Source organism: Mya arenaria, chromosome 11 (assembly GCF_026914265.1).
Source record: "Mya arenaria isolate MELC-2E11 chromosome 11, ASM2691426v1".
In the NCBI taxonomy this organism is placed as follows: domain Eukaryota; kingdom Metazoa; phylum Mollusca; class Bivalvia; order Myida; family Myidae; genus Mya; species Mya arenaria.
In genome coordinates this window covers 47512312-47518445 of record NC_069132.1, presented here as the reverse complement: position 1 = coordinate 47518445, position 6134 = coordinate 47512312, and positions in this window count along the sequence as shown.

Sequence of the window (6134 nt, the reverse complement as noted above, 5' to 3'; positions counted from 1 at the left end):
TTTCCTGAATATATTAAATAATGTTTTTTCCACAAGCAGTCTTCTGACTAACCAACTATATACATATATAATATATATAAACAGAAATATCGTCAGAAACGGGGTATCTGTATCAAACCATAATCTGGGTTGTCTATGTATACTAAGATATGTGGTAAGTTATGGGTCCTCAATTTCAATATTAGCCCTTGCTGCGAGGTTCTATAAAGGTACGGGATATATAGAGTACCCCGCTAAAATGAATGCCATTTCTATACACTATCGGACCTTATTTCTATACACTATCAGACCTACTACAAGCTTTAATATGGTATGACGGTTTATAATCAAAAAATTTTGCAGTTGTTTTAATTGACTGAAAATAAATTTCATTAATAAACCGTGTTATGGATGGACAGGGGTAACATATGAAAGACCGATGGTGACATTTCAACTTCATGATTTCACGATTTCAAAACGAGGAAGAATCGTGAAATTGTGAAATCATGAAATTCTGAAAAGAAATAGCTAAATCACGAATGAATGAAATCGAGAAATTACGAAATTTTGAAGTGAAATTGTGAAATCATGAATCATGAAGTTGTAAAGTTTTGGAGAGAATTTTCTCTACAAAACTTCACTATTTCACGATTTCGTGATTTCACTCCAAAACTTCACGATTTCGTGATTTCACAATTTCGTGATTTCACTATTTCTTTCAAAAACTTCTTCTTAAGCACATGCCTACATGCAATCATCCATTTTCAAAATGGCGGAACTTCCTGAAACCCGTAATTATTTAGAGGTTAATAAACAGCTACAGTGTGCCGTATTTAGTAACATATGCAATGTACATTTATATACACTGCCAATATGATCCTTTTTAACAATCACTCTGTGAAATATGTAATGATATATACCCCATAAAACATGAAAATACAGAATGTATTTTATATACCCAATAAAACTTATATACAACTGTTTGAACTTGTGAGGTTTATATAGGTTAAGAAGATGTTTGCATCACTTGATGACCACAGATGAAGGATAAAAATTGTGTGCACACCTAATCTAACCTAGCAAATAACTGGACCTCTCTAATGAAAACATACTCCTTACCACATACACACTAAAGAAACTGCACTTTACTGAAGATCATTATTCCATCTCAAAAATAAAGCATTCCATCTCATGTATACACATAATATTAATAAACCAATAGCAATAAGTGTCAACAACACAAAACTTAAGATAATAAGATGCACATTCTGAAATATTGCAGAATCCATGCTGAATTCACAATGGCTGTCAAACCACTTCCTGTTTGCTTACAAAGACCCCATAATTACAAAGACCCAACAAAGCAGCATTATATATATATTTAATTTTATGTTCTTATATAGACCCCATATTAAATATAGGCCTCACAAGAAAGGTCTGAAAACGACGGGCACCCCGCAGATCACGGTATGTAGTTGTATCATAAATTGAACATGTTAAAATACACAGTAGCTCCAGTTGCCTAAAGTAGAAAATTATAGAAAGTCATAAAAAATATACACCTCAATAAATTTGGCACATGAGTGAAAATTTGTGTACATGTTAAAAGGCTTAAGTAACTGAACTAACCGTTAAAATTGCACCATTTCCACGACTGTTTACAACTGTTAAAATTGCCCGAGATTTTTGCACGCATGTAAATACAGTACAGCTCGCAATGATTGTATGTATTTTGCGCTTACTAAGTGATCCAGGTTTCAAGTTACATTATGTAATGGATCGTTTTGTATGTACATTAACTTTGTTAAAGCGTCTGGGGAACAGAGAATAGAGGGGATTCTATAACCCGGGACCCGGGATCGGATGTGACTTGCCGGAATCTCTAATATTAATCGCAACAGCTTTTTTAACATTAAAATATGTTTTTTGCCGGCAACGTCGCACTCCTAAATCTAACGTCAGTAGCAATTTTACGCATGACTTTTTTTATGCGGTTTTACAAAATAACGGCTAATTTTACAAGGGAATGTTATTATTTTCGTCACAAGGCATTAATGGACTCACTTTTGATATAAAAACCTCAAAAAAAAACAGACGATGGGCCCAAAATCGGCCCAAACCGTACCCTGTCCTTTGGCCACGGACGGACGATGAACGACGGACAATGGGCCATCACAAACGCTCACCGTGAGCACGTTACATAACATGAAACATAACATTAAGTATTTTAATCATTTATTAAATTGTTTGACTTATGGTTTCTTTATTTATTGGCAATTAAAAATTGTTAAATTTTGTTTATTAAAATAAAAACCCGCATGATTAAATACTAGATATGAGGCGTGTCGTGCGATTGTCGCCCTTATGGTCATTTTTTGACATTTTTTTCGTATTCACTTAAATGCCACCATGTAAATCCCTTTATTTAATGTACACAACATGGGTTTACTAGTGGTGTGTTGATTTAAGAGATCACGCTTAATAAACAAACGCGTATTTTTATAATTTGAAAGTTAATTAATTTAAAGATAGTTTGGAATGCTGATTGTTTTATAAAGGGGGCGCTTTTAATATTATATTGTCGCACCAAAGGCTAGGTTCGGAGAACCAGACATATTCTCAAACGATCTAAATCTTACTTCCATGCATTTAAATGTATTTCTGCTTATTATTGTTTCATGCGTAAAACATGTCCATATTTATTTTAATAATGAATATTTTAGAATGATCATCCTTGAATACACAATGGTCCCAATAGTCTTACCACGTAGAATAAAACGCTACCGACACTATGCTGTTCACGGCCTCCGGGCACACGGCATGTTTTTTTTATCAGAAAACAATTTTCTTTAGATTAGACGGTCGATAACAAATTCAAATTGAAAGTGCTAAGTGCTTAACTTCCGTGTATTTTTGCTTCTTTTTATTTACTTCCATTTACACATGATTAATCCATAACAATAAACAAATACTTTTTCTCATCGGTGCATCTTATGCCGCATTTGCATATTATAACATTTAATATCAGTTTATATAACTGATAAATAAATATGAACTTTTATTATTATTGAATTAATATTTTGAAAGTTGTTATTCAACATCATTACAAATCTAGTTGATTTCAAAAAGACTTAAATAACTCTAACATATTGACCGCGAAGGTCATAGATGTGATATGACTTGTTACGAAGCAAATGTTATACAATAACATTCTTGGAAAAAAATTAAAACATTATGCTATTTATATGAGGATCTAGAAAAGCTGATGATCTGCAGTCGAACTTTTTATGAGTTGACCGCCAAAAAAACACTGTTATTTCTATTAAAGCGTAATGAAAATAATTAAACAAACACAATAAAACTTTATTTTAAAATGTTCATTTCAACCAAGACTGGGATAGTTGCTTTAAGTTTTATAGCATTTAATAAGACTAAATTGTCTTAATTGCTTATTTCTGTTACTTTTCAAGACTTGAATTCGGCCATTTTGTGACTTTTCATTTCATAGTAGTGTCAGAACTCAGATTTCATGTCGAATGTCACTTGATAGGATTGAAAATTTCAGGCAATTATGACAAATATTCAGTAGAGTTAAGAGTTTGTTTATTTGAGTCTCTTCACTGTACATTGATACGGGGAAAGCCGTAGGGCTTTCACCGCATTTAGGTTACACACGAAACTAAAATAGAAAAAATACAAAAAAAATATTGTTTCCATATACCGATGAACCCGAAACTTTTTCAGACAAATCATGGAGGCCGCCATCTTGAAACATGGGCAGAACAGGACAAGGGTAAAGTGCGGATCAAATATGCAATATCACGGCTGACGGGCGGGGTTAAAATCCCGGGATCCGGCCTCGGTTTCAAGAACATTCTTAAATAAGTTCTTAAACTAAGAATTACCAGTAGTCCTAGACTGTTTAAATTCTTAACTAAGAATTTAAAGATTTTTGCATTTCACTTACATTCTGAAGTATTTGCTAAGCTAAGAACGAATAGCGTTCTTAATCTAAGAGTTTCTAAGCTACTCTTCATTTGAAAGCGAGTTTAAGTTGTTTAGCGGGCATTTGTCACACACAAAGAACAGCCCGTCAGCCCTTACAAATGCAATTTATGTGAACGAATACATGTAAAATGAGTTGTTACATACTTGTATAACGTTACTTACTGTTCAGTCTTGATTTTCATTTAGCAATGCTTCCCATTCTGTTATCATACCATTAATTACAAAACAGTGTGCACAACTCAAGTCAGCTTCATTCCATGTCAAATTATTCGTTTTGAAGACTGAGTGTCAACATTGCAGGTTTCTGATCGGTAACAGATCTACTTTACTAGTTTGTAGACCCTGTTCACTGATAGAGCAATCTGCATGTAACATCAGTGTTTCATATCCGTATCCTAACTTGAATAGCATATTCCCTATCACAGTCCTATTGCTCATGTATTAAAACACAATCGTCAATTTTCTATACAAAGACGCATACGACAGACTTCAACGATAAATACCAAAAAATCAGCATGAAGTAGCAGCTTACATGAATGACGTATATATGACGTGTAGCCCAAGCATGTGCCTATAAATAGCTTCACGATACGTCAGCTCAGGAAACAACTTATGGTCCGTTTTATTTTTCTATGCTTTAAATATTATCGTAGCACTATCATAAACAATCGAGGGTTCGGTGCAATACTATTGTAACTCACACATTTTCAAAAATCATTTTTTAACAAATTTTTATTTAAAAATATGAATGTAATTCATATATTGCAATAAAAATATGTAAAAAACAAAATGATTTTTGAAAAATTGTGAGTATCATTATTTTACATATTTTTATTTAAAACTCATACTTTTAAATAAAATATGATAAAAAATGATTTTTTTTGAAAATGTTCAACTAGTAACAAAAGTATTAGTCCAAATATCTGAGCTTAACAGGATCATCTTTCTATGTGAAAAATAGGCCTGCGCAATTGTCGATTGTAAAAGAAAGCGGTTTTTAATTGTTTGTTTATACAATTAAATATAATGATTTAATGATAATACACGTAAACTTGTGTCGGCAGAAATCTGATATATATGATTGGGTCTCTCTCTCTCTCTCTCTCTCTCTCTCTCTCTCTCTCTCACCTTCTCTGTGTCTCTCTCTTTCTCTATCTATGGCTCTCTATCTCTGGGTCTCTCTATCTCTGGGTCTCTCTCTCTCTCTTGCTCTCTCTCGTAAGTAATATAATTTTCACATTGACTTAAAACTGGTAATCAAGTATGACCAAACTCTCTCTCTCTCTCCCTCTCTCTCTCTCATGATGACAGAATAGGTGGGAGGGGAATATGCCGATTCGTCTTCGTTTCTAGAGAGTCTGCAACTGACTGCAATACATAACTTAACATAACATATTCTTTATTATCATAATGCATTTACAATACGTAAAGCCAACATGTAAACAACAATACATTAAGATACAGTGATTAGTGTTATTTGCCTGGAAGAATTAAATTGAATTTCGGATTTTGAGAGATATTTACCTACATCTATTAGCATTTTTCTATTCTGACTGGACATTAAACCTATAAATTTCTGTTTTGTCGTGAATACACAAAAATAGTGTTTAAAATATATTTGTCGTACTTTGAGCACAAAATATCACAGACGCTAAATTCTTATATCTTAATCGGCCATATTTAAGACTGCTAATCATAGTTAAGACAGGGGTATAGCTGTCTTAAAAAAAGAGATTTAAGAATTTTACTAAGACTGTTATTAAGCCTGTTATTTTTCGTGAAACGCAACACAAATAAAGGCAGTTAATTTAAGCCTGTAACTTGTAAGTAAGACTGTTATGGAGTTAAGAACAATAATGGACTTAAGAATGTTCGTGAAACCGGGGCCCGGGGTCGTAAGGTTGGTTTACCATGTCGTTTAAACAACAATTAAAACTAAATGTAAAGTAGGTGAGGCTTTCCCCAATTTAGGTAGCACCTATTGTCATATTACGACAATATCAATGAATCTTTGTTAGTCTATGGTACCATTTTTATTGCTTCCGTGATTTTTTTTGGAAACAGTTCCTAGTAGGCGGCACCTCATGAGGTTTTAGACGGCGGATTTCTGCCGGCTACCGGCTACTTCTGAAAGCCCTAAGTTTCAA